The sequence below is a fragment of the Balaenoptera acutorostrata genome, chromosome 19 (genome assembly GCF_949987535.1).
Source record: "Balaenoptera acutorostrata chromosome 19, mBalAcu1.1, whole genome shotgun sequence".
NCBI classification, from domain to species: Eukaryota; Metazoa; Chordata; class Mammalia; order Artiodactyla; family Balaenopteridae; genus Balaenoptera; species Balaenoptera acutorostrata.
Window position 1 is genome coordinate 9,861,186 of NC_080082.1, and position 15,577 is coordinate 9,876,762.

Sequence of the window (15,577 nt, forward strand, 5' to 3'; positions counted from 1 at the left end):
CGGCTGGGAAATAAATAGGAGGACACCCAAAACGAGCTCCCCATTTTGTAACCAGTCATGAGGCGCCCACCCACCCCCGTCACACAGGTGCTCAGGTGCCTCGGCCAGGTGCTCTGACAGCACGTGCCTGGCACATCTTGCCGGGGTCTTACTCGGTGTGGTGAATGGTACCCACTCAGCGAGAAACGCGTGGTATGTTTAAAAAAAAAAAAAAAAAAAAAAAACAGATGGAGAAAGAAAGGAATGAAAGAAGGAGAGGAGAGAGGGAGAAAGAAGTGTAAGAATCGTGGCTATGTTTTGTGCACGGTGAAGCTGAACGGCCATGGGGATGATTCAATTTAATCTTGGCAACCGGGATGGAGATTTAACACCCACGGTAAATGCCAAGCAATCCATACAGTTTTTTTTTAAAGGCCCGTCTTCTCCCCGCTGCACACGTACTCACACACACAATTAGTATTGCACTGACTGTAAGCGGCAGCTCACCCAGGCTGGCAAAACCCTCCACTGGAAAACTGCAAGGGCACCACACACCAAAACCCTCAACAGGCACTTACAAACCATTCTTGCCTGCTCTTCTGTGTGTGTGTTTTTTTGCTTGTTTGTTTTTCTTTCTCCTTGCGCTAAATCAACATTTCAACCCACTTCCTCCCCATCTGCCTCTCTTACCTCCTTCTTAAAAGACTCAAAGCAGTGAGGTCTCAAAATAGTAAGGATTTGGTACCACTTAATCCTAGGCAGCCAAAAGCAGGAGTGGCTGTTTATAGCATGGAAAGATGAAACGTGAGGGAAGAGCCCAGCCCCGTGGCATGAAATTCAAGTTCTGAACATCCAGAGAAAATGGCACCTACATTGCCTTGACCTTATTCTTTTCCTGAGCCCATTCCATGGATATAGTTTACCCTGGCTGCTGTCAAATCCTGTGCTGGACACGGGGCTAGAGATAAACAAATAAAACCCAGTCCCCATTCGTGAAGAGGCCAGGCCTGGTGGGAAAGAGAATGAAGGCAGCAAGCAGTTGCTACACAGTACGAGCAATGGTCTAAGAGGAGGTGGGGAGAAGCTCTGAGCAGCAATGCGGGGAGCCCTTCCATAACCCAGCACGTGGACCCAAAGACAGCTGCTGAGCGACCCGAGGTCTCTGCCGGTCGCCGAAGGACAGGAAATCCCCACGAGTCCCACCTGGTCCTTTAGGAGGTTTAACCACGGTGAAAAGCAGAGATGTGGAACAGGGGCCAAGAGAAATAAAAATAGAAGGGGCCGGTAGACAGCCAGGGGTTCCCCACGGGCCGGTCAGAGAGACGGTGCAGTGTCCGTGCTGCCCCCCCTGCAGGAGCAAGGCCAGGTGGAAAGGAACATCTTGTTGCCTCCCCCAGGCGAGGCCATTACGATGAAGCCGGGGCCCTGAGTCTCACCCCCATGCTGGATGCCGTGAACTGATCAGAGACGAGAACTCACCATTTTTCATATGGAAGGAAAGAGGCCCAGATGGTTTTTACACTTAGTAAAATTCAGTTTTAATCAAACTCGGTTAATTATTGACTCAGCGAGGATGAAACTAGAATAAAATCATTTTTGCCTTAAGCCAAACTATTAAGAAGCCTCATATAGTTAATAGACTAAAAGTCCTCAGAATTATTCCTTTTGCCTCCGTGATATTCAACCTTAACTCAACCATTACTGCACTTATCTCTCAATGACAATGAAGGAGAGACAACTGAAGACTTTGAATTTGTATTTAAGGAAAAAAGAATCCCGAATCATCCTATCAAACACTGCCATGCTCTTTCACTGAATCAATAAGACAACATAATGTCCCTTCTGAATTTTTCTTATCATGGAAAGCTCCCGATTTTTTGCATGCCACCAATTTCCCTTGAAGCCCAATGTATGCAGCCTTTCCTCTGTCTCTGAATCATTCACACTCCCAGCAATACCATTATACGTGGGTCGTGATTCTCAGTAGGAAGACATGTTTTTTGGGTTTTTTTTGTTTTTTTTTTTTAACGTTTTTATTGGAGTATAACTGCTTTACAATGGTGTGTTAGTTTCTGCTTTATAACGAAGTCAATCAGTTATACATATACAGGAAGAGTTTTTATTTTATCATAAACTTTGTGAGCAGGGCATGTGAAGTTTGGAAAAATGGTCCCTCCCGCTAACCTTGCCCTGAGGTGGGCAGAGACGTGCCTCCCCAACCCCCAATCCTATAAGCTCTGAAAGGACTCGAGTGAGCCCCACCAATGATGGGGTGAAATTTACAAAGCAACACGAACAAACCTCAGAGGACGGGATAGGAAGTCTAACAAAGCTCCTGCTATTCCCTTTATGTTGATGACCTTGGCGATTTCCTAAAAATAACATATTCCCTTAAGACGTGTTTTCCCCAAGTCTCAGTACTTCCAGTATATAATTAGTCTACCTTTTAATTTTTTTTTTTCTTTTTTGAGATATAGCAGCACAGCCTCTGATGAAAAACAGTCAAGGGTGACACCTCCGGACCCAGCCACCGCCCCTGCAATGCAGTGCCAAGTGTCCACACCAATGAGGACTCTGTAATCATGAAGGCTGCTTGGATTCAATCAAATTAGTACATTAAATATGCAATAAGGTTTTGGTGGAGGGCATTACACACACACTATGTCTGCTCACAAACCAATCATCCTAATGCCCATTCACTATTTCAATAATTATTGTCATTGGTATAGCCCCCAAACAGACCCATAGCTTAAAATTAGTTGGCCTCATGAACATAAAGCATACAAACTGAGAACCCACTGCCTTAGCCTCAGATCTCTCCTGATGGCCAGGAGTCCCAGTAAGATGTTACCAGTGGAGGATTCCAGCTTCAGTTATTAGCAAACTGCCAGACGCCTCATAGATGTGCTTGATTCAGAGGTAAATAAGCTCCTCCGCTTACCTCAGATTCTTATATTCATGTGGTGTAAAAAATTATAATTAAAAACAAATCTTGGTAAGACAAGAAGACACCACTACGCTTGCATCAGAATGACAACAATCCGGGACACTGGCAACACCAAACGCTGGCAGGGCTGCGGAGCCACAGGAACCCTCGTTCACGGCTGGGGGGACGCAGAATGGGGCAGCCCGGGTCAAAGACAGTCTTGACACTTTCTTACAAACTAAACATACTCTTAGCACATAATCCAGCCATTGTGCTCTTCCGTGTTTATACAAATCAGCTGAAAACTTATGTCCAGACAAAAACCTACATGGGGATGTTTACAGCAATCTTATTCTTAATTGCCCAAACGTGAAAGGAACCAAAATGTCCTTTAGTAGGTGAATGGATGAATAAGCTGGGGTACATCCAGACAATGCAATACGATTCAGCGCTAAAAAGAAATGAGCTATGAAGCCATGAAAAAGACATGGAGGACCCTTAAATGCCTATTTCTAAGTGAAAGAAGCCCATGGGAAAAGGCTTCTAACTATAGTTGTATGATTCCAACTATATGACATTCTGGAAAAGGCAAAACCGTGGATACAGTCAAAAGCTCAGCGGTTGCCAGAGGTTAGAGGTGAGGGAGGGACGCACAGGTGGAGCGCAGAGGATTCTTAGGGCACTGAAACTATCCTGTGCAGTATTATAGTGGTGGATACGTGTCATCGCACATTGGTCCAAATGCATGGAACGCACAACACGGAGAGTGAACCCTAATGCAAACTATGGCCTTCGGGTGACAACGATGTGTCACTGTAGGTTCATCGTTTGTAACAAATGGACCCCTCGGTTGCTAGGGGTGCCCACAGGGAGGGAGACTGTGCAAATGTGAGGGCAGGAAGTATACGGGAAATCTCTGTACCTCCCACTCGATCTTGTCGTGGCCTGAAAATAGCTCTCAAAGAATAAAGTCTAAAACAAATGAAAAGATCTTGGAAAGGAACAAATTCTGAATGATACTGAAAGAAAACCTGCTAGCGGTGCAAAAGGTGGGTCTTCTGTGTGGACCCATACGGTTATGGAATCGTCTGGTCCAGTTTCCCCGTGTGCGTATACCTTCACCCCCAACCCCCCACCCCGACCCCCTGCAGCTCCAGGCCTGAGTAGAAACGTATCTATCAGAGGGTTACCAGTTATTTTACGCCGAGGCCAAAGGCGTACACAGAGGGTTTCGGGCCTCAGCATCTGATACCCCCGCGGCTCCCCGGAGAAACATTCCTGACCGCGCCTCCTTCCAGAGTTTGCCACTGACATCATTCTTGGCAAAAGTTAACTTCCTTGATTTCTGAGCATTTCACGCTTCTTCTGGAAGGTTTGACAGAGGCTGACGAGAGAGAACAGATGAGTGATGGCATGTGTCTTCAGCAGCGACCTCTCTCCTTCCGTGCAGATGGCCTGGGGAAACGTGTCACAGGGAGGCTGGAGTGACCTGTCCACGTCTCGAGCCCTGGCCCTCAACGAGCCTCCCACCCCCCAGGCTGCAGCAATCACAAACTCATAACAACAAAGCTAATACGGTGGCCTTACATAGTGAGTTGTCAGCGATACGGTCCAAACGGGCCTCTGTTAGAAGCAGACCAGCAGCTTCGGGGTGTGCAAAGCAAGTCGTTACCTTCCATGACTACATGCACAAAAGCAAGCGGGACGGCGCAGCCCATTTACCACCACACACCCAGGGACATGCAACGGTCCTGGAGCGGCACGGACACCTCTCACAGTGGCTGAGTTAGCTGAACAGAACCACAGGACGTGGGTTCCTCCCTTAAATCCCACCTTCGGGTCATCACAGACACGGAATTCTCCCCTCGGGCTACATTCCACCAGGACATCTTCTCCATTGGTTTATAGCTTTAAGAAGGCGGAACACCAGCGATGACTGCAAACATGTGCTTGACTTTTTTAAGCCACAGGGAGATGAAGAATGAATGGGGGGAGGCAGGGCTCCTCCCTTCGGAGGAGAGAGATGGCGCTTCAAGCTCACAGAAGGCGTGAGAAGGACGGGGGACTAGCCTGGGGACCAGGGAAGCGGAAGAAAACCAGAGGGGGCTGCGGGACAAGGGCGGCCAGTGAAGCGAAGTAACACCCGGTGGAAAAATAGTCCAAAAGAGGGGTGAGGTCTACTTGGACCAAAATTCCAAGAGCAAAAATGAAAACCAGATTCAGGCACCCAGTCAAGTGTTCAGAAGACTTCATGGTGTTCCATCTAAAATTTTCCTGTCTTTGATGGAGCTGGCGTTTGAACCAACATGTATGGGTTCATCACAATCCTACAACATAAGGATCACAGATAATCCTCTAAAAATAACCATAAAAAATCATAAATCTTGAAAAAAGAACTAATGACTTAAATTTGAAAAATTCCAAACTTATACTGTTTTGTTTTAACATTTTCAGAACTCAGTTTTCTTACTTATAAGAATGGACACGTAATACTGTGTGATCAGGATGTCGTAGGGAAATGAGATGAACCAATAATTAGAATAATAACCAGAAACATGTACTCAATAAATACAAGCTGGTATTGAAATAAACTATATATGTCTTTTAAAAAAATAAAATTTTCCTGTCTTAGGGAATTTCTGATAATTAGAAATAAGTTTACTGATTCTGATTCTTTGATGACATAGTCATCTGAAATTGTAAGAGTAATTCATGGTTATTGAAAAATGAAAAGAAAGAAAATCAAGTCCAGGTTGGTCTAAGGTAAAACATGATTCTTCTCCCATAGCTTCCTACCCAAACCCACCCCCCAGGGGTAATGCCTGATAAACTGTCTGCCACACATCTTCCTAGATCTTTTCCTATGTGTACACAGATGCATATTTTAAAAATGATTCTTAATTAAAAACAAGACAAATCAATGAAACATCTCTACTTTGCAGTATGTCATGTCTGAGGGCCCTGACCCCCAGGCTCAGTCACGGAATAAAAGGCCTCCATCCATATGATGGTGGCAAATGGGGTGGGGTAAAGTAGCTAGGGAGGAAATAACAAGCCTCTCAGAGGACAGGCCTAAAGCCCTCAGAACCAGCTGTCACCCTGCAATGGACATCAGCGTCTTACTCCACTGACAGGCCTTCCTCCGGCTACAGGATCTGGACTGTAATTACAGGCAAGGCCATACCGTAAAGATGGGGGGAGGAGCTAATTGACCAAAAGTTCAATGTGCTGACTCAGGGACCGATGGCCGAGCCTTAAATTCCTTTTCCTCCAAAAGCCACTGATGTGCAGTCCATTAAGTGGCGACCATGCAGACCCAGGAGATGGGGTGCTTCCCACAAAAGCACATGCGTGAGTCTCCACCAGAGACGCCTGGCCTTTGCATCAGAAAGGTCTTGGGAGTGCTGCCGGACAAGAGGATTTTCAAGAGGCACGAAAGTGATTTTTACTGGTTTTATGTTCTTTTGTGTGTTTGTTGCTTCATGTTTGTTTCATGTTTGTTTATTGACCTGCCCAAAGTGAAAAAGCAAAGACACCGCCCTGAGATCCAGACCTCCTCTAAGGCTCTGGTTCCCAACTCCGTTACCTTCCTATCATCATAAAAGACTGGAATCCTTGCCCTGCTTAGGAAAGAAGTGTTACCATTAATCGATCCAAATGGAGAGAAATTTTCAGATGATCCCATATCATGCAGTGGGTAAGAACACAGACTTCAGAGGTTCAGACAACTATTTCAGCTGTATGCACCTGGCCTGGTTACTTATCTTCTATGTGTCTCGGTTTTCTCATATCTAAAGTGAGGATAAGGGACTTCCCTGGTGGCACGGTAGTTAAGAATTCACCTGCCAATGCAGGGGACATGGGTTCGATCCCCGGTCTGGGAAGATCCCACATACCACGGAGCAACTAAGCCCGTGAGCCACAACTACTAAGCCCACACTCTACAGCCTGCAAGTCACAGCTACTGAGTCTGTGTGCCTAGAGCCCGTGCTCTGCAACAAGAGAAGCCACCACAGTGAGAAGCCCGTGTACCGCAACGAAGAGTAGCCCCCGCTCACCGCAACTAGAGAAAGCCCGTGTGCAGCAACAAAGACCCAACTCTGCCAAAAATAAATTAAAAATTTTTTTAAATAAGGATAAGATTGTGTTGAGGTGTTTGTTTATGTAAAGTACGCAGAAAGAGTGCCATGGTTATACATACATATATACATATAAGTGCACGCCAAGTGCTATATAGGTATTAGCTATATTTATTATGTTGTTTACACTGTTATGTCATGGATCAGAACTTGTAAAGAATGACTCTCTTTAAACACCCTGAAGATATTACAAAATAAACCACCTGACACTTTAGGGGCCTAGAATGACCGAATGCAATTGCTCCTCTCTGTTGTAAGAGGGACTAACAGAAACACATTAATTACTCACACAAGCAGACACAGCTTGATGCAACAGCTATGTTCCTGAAACTCTCCGTGCACAAATCAAATCATATATCCAATCAACTTTGGTCAACTTGCCACTGCAATGGATCTTGCGAGGAATCCTCTCTGTTCCAGGAAAAGCTTCTAGACCACAACAATGCCAACCACCCGTCTTAATACCCAAATTCTTAACGGAGGACATTTTCTTACGCAGCTCCAGCTTCCCGTTGGAGAATGAGGGTGAGGCCCGAGCAGACAATGGAACTTGGAAACATAGATCATTCCTTTAGGTAACTGGCTCAAAGTTTTCCCAGCCATCTGCCAGGAGGAGGGCCCAGCTGTGACAGCAAAACATCACTAAGATTCCCAAAGGTGTGACTGCCATGCAAGAGGCCAGTTTGTACTCTGCAGGAAGGACTATGAGGCTTCTATCAAAATATCACTTTGTGAGGATGGTAGATAAAGAGTATCTCCCACACTGACCCCAGATGATTAGTCACAGCCACTTGGAGTCGTGGGCCGAGCATGATTCTGATTGATTAGTGATGTCTGTCACGGTTAAAGGACTTGGGAGTAGATGCACGCACGCCAGTACTCACCATTCCCATACTTATGGTGCACAAGTAAACAGTATAACAGGGATAAAGCCCCTGGTTAATCTGTCAAAACGCTACAGATTAAGGGAAAACACACATTTGGATATGGTGTTGCACATTCTCTCGGAGCCACTCATTCCCTGAATTATAACTCTAGGTTGTTGCAAATTATTCAGGGCACAGAAGCACCCCAATAAAACTTCCCTTAGCCCAAAATACATATAGAAAATTTCCACACAAACACAGTCTCCCTTGGGAGGGAAGGGAAACATGGACTCTGTAAATACCTCCCAATGGCAGGCCCTGGGCTCTCTTTCCAAGGTCAGAGATCATGTCTTGGTCACTGCCAAGGTTCCAGACAGACGTAGCAAAGTGTCTGACGTGATACACAATCCATCCAATATGGGTTGGATGTTGAACATGTTTGATTCCAACACAGGGTGTGGTGGGCTTTACACACGATGATAAAAGTGCGGCTATGAAGTCAGAGGAATGGGCTTAATTGCTAGAGGGTCACTGAGGTGGACCCTCCAGTGTACCGTGTCATGGGTGAACCTGCCCACTGGCTAGAGAGAAAACGTAAGTAACTCAGTTTGGAGACACACACAGGTGCGCATGCACACCTTCAGAAGACACGTGTCCTTCGTGATTGTGGGGCTGATAACACAGCCCTCCTTCAATCCCTGCTGGCCTTTGGCTCAAGCCTTCCCCTCACTCCTTATCAGCTGTGCACACATCACTGTCACCTCATGGGACCATCTGCTGTACTCGCCGTGGAAATGCCACCACCTATCTTCTGGCTGTTCATCTAATCGTGACATGAAAGCAGCCAGCCAGGGACCTTCAGGGGAGAATGACAAGTTTCAGAAATCTCGAGAACGACCGCCAAGTGCACCCCACACGTCCTACTCCGCATTCTTAGAGGGGTATCCCCCGCTATGCTTGAGACATTTCAGTAGCTGGGAGAAAGCCAGGTGAAGATATTGATCAGCAGCCCCGTGGGCTACAGAATCTCGATGGAGGTAACTGAGGGAGGAGGGGGATGGAAAGGAGGCACAATGGTGGCAGGTGACACTTGGGTCCCCAGAGGCGTCTGTTACCCGCCACCCCCCCATCCTCAAATGACTGTTTTTCAGAACAGCTTCTTAGGCTCACATTTTCCAGGGGTTTCAAGTTCAGCTCTCATCTTCCAGCTTGCAAATAAAGAAACTTCAGGTGTGAGTCAGCGATTTCCAGTGTGATTGGATTTTGTAATCGCTCCCACACACATGCAATGCACCCTCTTGGATTTTGTAATCGCTCCCACACACATGCAATGCACCCTCTTATACTTCACCCAAAAACAAGACACTGAATGCCGTTAGATGTTAAATACAGACCAGCAGGAGGGGAGGGAGAGAATTATATCCAACCACTGTTCACCTATTAGGTGCCAGGCCTCGGTTAGAAATGGAATAAAACATGGTCCTTTTCCCCAAGAAGCATGCCATCCAATGGGAACAATGACTGTGTAACTGAACAATCATGATACAGAAGCAGCCATGGCATCAAGGGAGGAGGTGACGTTGTCTAGGTGAGTAGAGGTCTGGGAAGGCTTCATGGAAGAGGTGACGCCAAGAGCTGGGTTTTGAAGGATGAAGAGCAGTTTGCCGACAGACCGGTAAGCCCAGGGCAGGAGGGGGAGCTTGGGGAGATGGCACAGCTGGCACCGAGGGTTCAGCCCGGTGAGCTCAGCTCAGGTTGGCTGAAGCACGAAGTTGCTCCAGGAGGGGAAGTGGGAGGGAAGGAGGCCAGAGCGGTCGGCCGGGCCAGGTCAGGGGCCCGTGAGCCGAGCCAAGGAGCTCACGGTGACCCTTCCGCAGGAGCTCATTGCTAGTTATATTTGAGTAGCTCCCCTGCTCATGAGTCCTGTTTTGCAGTAGAGCAAACGGCAATGGGTAAGGTTCTCAGAGCCATTTTGTTCACTAACTGGGCGCTTAGTTTGGAGGAGAGAAGGAGTGGTGCGTTGCATGGCAAGGGAATCCCCACATTGGAAGAGGCACCAAGGGGAAGACAGGAGTGGACTTGGTTTGCTGCAGGATACAGAACGGAGGGCAAGATGGCTGGATGTTCAAGTGGGCGTGCTCTGCAATTGAAAGACGGGCGTTTCAGCGATGAGAGGGACCCGCGTTCCATTTGGCCTCTGCACGAGGCCCAAAGTCCCTGGCTTCCCTATCCTCTGTCCTACGACAAACCAGGAGTCAGAAATCAGTCCAACGCTGGAAACAAATGAGTGTTCCTGCTCTTCTTGGGCAGACCGTAAATCAGTTTACAGGGACTGAGGCAAGGCGCACAGGAGAATGCCACCAATGATGAGGGCCAAAAGGAGCCTCGTGCAATGACAGAAGACAGAGGGAACCACGTAAATACGAGTGCACACACATCAATAATTGATTATGTCACTGTAAAAGCAGCTAATTATACCCGAAAGTTAGTACAATGCCAAATTATTCCTAGGTCAAACAATTTCGAGCCCTTTCAGGATGCTTCTATTGGTTCATGATGGATGATCAATCATGACTCTATACTATCACCTATTTACCTCGTGTGTCCTTGATTAGGAAAAGGTGAGCAACCCTAAATAAAGGCAAACTCACCCCGCAACTACAAAAAAAATTTTTCCCCCAATCTGAACAAATCGTTTAGTGTAAAAATAAACAGAACTAGAAATTGTCTCTAATAAACTAATATTAGTCTCCCCAGAGGGTTAATTATGTCGCTCCGTATTTTAAGAAGAACATAAATTGCCAGTTTCAACAGATGTTCTTTTAAAGGAATTGGTTATCTGGGAAATGATGGGTCTTTGTTAGAGCTTACCCCAGTGGAATATAAACATTGAAATCATCCGACTATCTGCCAGCCCCCCTCCTCCGACAACTGTTACCCACACCAGTGATACACCCTTTCGTTATCAGCAGCTTTACGGACAAGTGTTCCAGCCAGAACCGTGGTCTCAGATACCAGACAAGCGGGTCTGAGGATTTCCAAACTCCCCTTCGACCACTGCCAAGACCCCAAAATGGCACCTGCCCAACATTACAAGCCCTGGCTTGGATGTTCAGCCCAAGGCCATTTTCATCCCATTCTTTCACCCTGGAGAGCAAAGACTAGGAGATCACAAAGAACCAGAGTTAGAACGTTCTGGAAATACAAGGCCAGTCCAAATTGAAAGGCTGACATTCAAATGTGCATAATGCACATTAAATACAAGCATACATACATACATGAAAACTTCTTCTAAGGAAGGAATGAGAATTTAAGTCTCACTGTGAAAAAATCATTAGAAAGAAAAAAAAAAGAGATCATGAATATTCCTATGGTTTTGTCTCAAAAGGCATTTTGTAGACACGGAAAGGTATGTTATCAGGGACACAGAGCGAGAGCTTCAGCCGAGTAAGGAGAGAGAAAGTCCTCCATGTTGGCAGTTAGTTATTCCAAGTCGAACGTGAACCAGGCCTGGGGGTATGGAGAGAATGTGGGATCTTGGTGTCTGACCGACCACTTCACTTGACCTAACATTTCGTTATCACCCTGCTTAGACTCACTTCGAAGACAGGGAAACTGAGGCTGGGGGAGATTAATGACGCCTACCTAAAATTTCACAGAATGTGCCTTCACTATTGATCTGCTGGTAACGAGCATGAAGCCTCGTCTCGGCCAGAACGGTAAGCAGATAATGACTGACCTCCTTCGCTGTTTCTAAAAGGGCCCACTCCTGTAGGATCAGGCACTCTGAGGAGACTGGGCACTTTCACGTCCTCCAGGCAGGAGGGGACAAGGCAGCCGAGGGCCATTATTTGAGCGGATGACCTCAGTGGCATTAAGATAAGAGGACAGTGAGAGCAGACAGAGCTTACTGAAGGCCTGCTCTGCCACTGGGCGAAGAAAGACGCTCAGTGGTCATTACTTCATCTGAACACCCCGCAACTCTGCCATGTAGATAGCACTACGTCCGTTTAGCAGGCAAGGAAACTAAGATTCAGAGAGGTGACGTCAACTGTCCCAGGGTCACACAGTCCCTAGGAGGCCCAGAAAGAACAACCCAGTTCTGCCTGACGCACAGCCCACCTCCTTCCACCTCACTTGCTGTCTCAGCTGATGCCTGAAGACCACAGAACACCGACATCGCCCACTGCAGCGGCTCTGAAGGCCCTGGGATCAGCTATCTTAGGGCCCAGGGGCAAGGTGAGGCCAGCAGGGGATCGATCTGGTCATGCTCGGAGGCCATAAAGGCAGACCCAGCTGAAAAGTCAGAGAGCCTCATGACTGCAGAGGAAAACTCAGGAAAAGCTCCGTCTCAGCCCTCTTGGGCCTGAAAAAAAAAAAGGGGGGGGCTCAGGTGTAGCGCTGTGCAGGTTAAAGATGATACACATTCCAGGGGGTGCCCTTCACCTAGACTGGATACAAAGGGCCCCTAGAGTTGAGCTGGGCAAAACCTGCTTCATTGATGGGAGGGATCGTGGAACGTCCACAGAGCAATCCTGAAATTCATCCTGCGCTAACTGCTCAGACTATGTCACCTTAAAGGCCATCGGGATAAAGAACTTCCTCTGAATAAAGAACCATCTCTCACATCCCCTCCATCCCCAGCCAAGGGTGGCGGGAACCTTTCAAGTCGTCCACAAGGCACGCTGCCCAGGCCCCAGTGAGATACCCACCCGCCCTACAGGTAAGAAGCAAGCCTGTGACCACAGCAAGCAACAGTCAGAGAAAGAAGAAAAGGCCCAGCCCCAGCCACTCTAGAGACCCCGTTTCTGATGCGTTCCTTCCTCAGGAGCCCAGCAGATGTGGGAGAGTGGTCCTTGGGTAGAAATACTGCTCCACTGCCTCCTGGCTAGGTCCCCTGGGCAGAAATTGATCTGGTGACATAAGGATGCCTTCTTCCCAATTCCAGTGTTCTGGGGGACTGGATGTCCCTAGAAGCCAGGTAAAGAGAGGGTTAAACACAACGAGAGGATCTCTATTTTTCCTTTCCTGTACTTTTAAGTGGTTAAGAACTGTGGCTCTAGAATGCTGGTTCTCAACCCTGGGGCAATTTTGCCCCTCCAAGGGCATCTAACAGTATTTGGCTACATTTTTTTTTTAATCATCCCCTCTTGGGTACAGGGGTTGCTACTCCATCCAATGGATCTAGGCCAGGAATGCTGCTAAACATCCTATGTCCAACACACAGGACAGAGCCTCACAACAAAGAATGATCCAGCACCAAATGCCAACAGTTCCTGGGTTAAGAAACCCCAGACTAGAAGGAATGCCTACAGTAAGTCCCAAACAGACAGCCAGGGGGCCATGACCTTTGAGTGTTCAAAACCCTCGGCGTATGACGGTCCTGATGATATAATGACACGCAAAAGTGTCACTTCAGTGAGTGACTCACTTCAAAAGTGGGGGCAGATCCTAACAGATCCTAACAGATCTCATTAGTCCGTATTAGTAGATGGGATGCGGGGCTGTGGAAACGATTCCCAGAAGCTCAGCTCTGCTGATGCATCTTCTTTTTTTTCAGTGGTGGCGGAAATAACCAAATCCTTGCTTCAGTCATTCAGGAAAACCTAGCACCTGTCTATATCAACATGCTGGAGATGAAAACAAAACAAAACAAAACAAAACAAAAAAACTGAAAAAAAGAGATAAATTATTTATCCAGCATAAATATTAAAGAAAATTGCAAAACAGAGTCTGGTGTCACCATGCTGTTGTTACAGAATCATCTCGTTATAGCTTCTGGCAAAACACTGTTATCCTCAATATCAGCACAACGGAATTGTCTGGGATGTACCAGCCAGGGTACCTGTGTCTGCTTGCTGTCGAGGACACTCGACAGCCAAAGGGGTCATCACGCCCCAGCAGAAAATTGCGCAGGGACGCCCTGTTAGGAATAAGACTGAATTAGGAATAGACTATGATCTTCATCTGAACACAGGATGCAATGTGAAACTGGCAGTCAATCAAACACACACAGTGGTACGGCGGCACCCTGGCCAGACCAACTCAAGGGAGCTCAATTTCTGAGAATTGTATGAGCTGGCTGCTGGACACACCCACTGTTCAACATTAAATTATATCAGCTCATGATTAAATAAGCTATAGGAAAAAAAAAAAAACAAAGGTAAGAGAGACTCAAAATCTAACACTTCTGAATATTTTTTTTGTGTTTATAATAAGAAAATTTTTACTAAAATTTTACTATAATCTTTAGTACGCTAAAAATTTTAGCATATTATCTATGCTCTTGAGGTCATTTGCATGTCTCTTTATATAATGTGTCTGTATAGCGGAAGTATTATATATACATATATGATATAAATATATAATATATATGTAGTTGTAATATATATAAAATGGAATGGGCTTGTACATCCCATTTTTAGCTGAAAATTTTATACTAAATTTACTAAAATTTTCACACAATTTTTAGTATGCTAATAATTTTAGCATATTATCCATGCTCTCGAGGTCATTTATGTGTCTGTATTTCCACTGCGTACAGTGGAGATATTACATACATTCGACTTGAAGAAATACCCAGTATTTATCTAGGATACACTGGATTGGCCCAAAAGTTCATTCAGTCTTAAGTAGCAGTAAAAGACATTTTTCATTTTCACGAAGAACTTTATTGAACAATGTATTCACTAACCAAACGAACTTTTGAGCCAACCCAATAAACAGATAATGATAAATATACTTTTAATATATATAGAACGGTATGGGACTGCACATCCCACCCCAACTCCATGTTTCCTGACTTCCTGCTGGCCATGGCGTGAGCATGGATACTGCAATAATCAGGAAACACTACAAATCGGAATCTGTTGCCCTCCCCAAGAGCTGGTAGTTAACCATCCAGCAGCACACCACCCTCCCCAACACACACACAGACACGCAGGCACCACTGGGACTGCAGTGGCAGGCACAAAGGGATTTTGTTTTCGAACAAAACATCTATTGTTCCAAGTTTAGCAAACTCTTTGCGGCAGCTACATGGACTCCTATGTAACTAAGAAGTTTAATAAATCTGTACGATGAAAATTAAACACTGTAAATAATGTATCTGCTGAGGCTTCTTGGCCGGCCCGTTGGGCCTCTGTGGAAAAGTGATCCATGCTGACATTCTGAAGAAGGTTGGCAAAACAAGCTCGGGGAGGGACAGCGGAGAAAAGGACGTTTCCTCTCACTAATGGATGGAGCTGCACGCTGGGGAGAGGGAGCCTCGGGGACGGGGCCCGGCAACCTGCTCTTCTATCTGCTGGGAGCCAGCATCCCAGCATCCCAACCGAGGTGCAGCCCCAGATCAGCAGTGCAACTGCTCACCTGTGAGCCGATGTCCTTCCCGCGACGGGCAGCGCGCTTTCAAGGCAGCTGAACAAACACACGCTCCCCCCCCACCCCGTCACCCCAGAACACAGGGTAGATGAATTTAGCAGGTTGTCAAATGTCTGGGGGGGTTTATGTTGTAGAAAAATGACTTTCCACTTTTCCAGGCGGGGGGGAAGGGGGCTTTGGATCCCAGAGAGGATGAAGCGGAAAGAGCCTGAGGGTTCCCCGCCCCCAGGAAGAAACTTGAATCAGGCACTTCCCGAGGAGTCCAAGATCGCCGCGCTGGGCAGGAC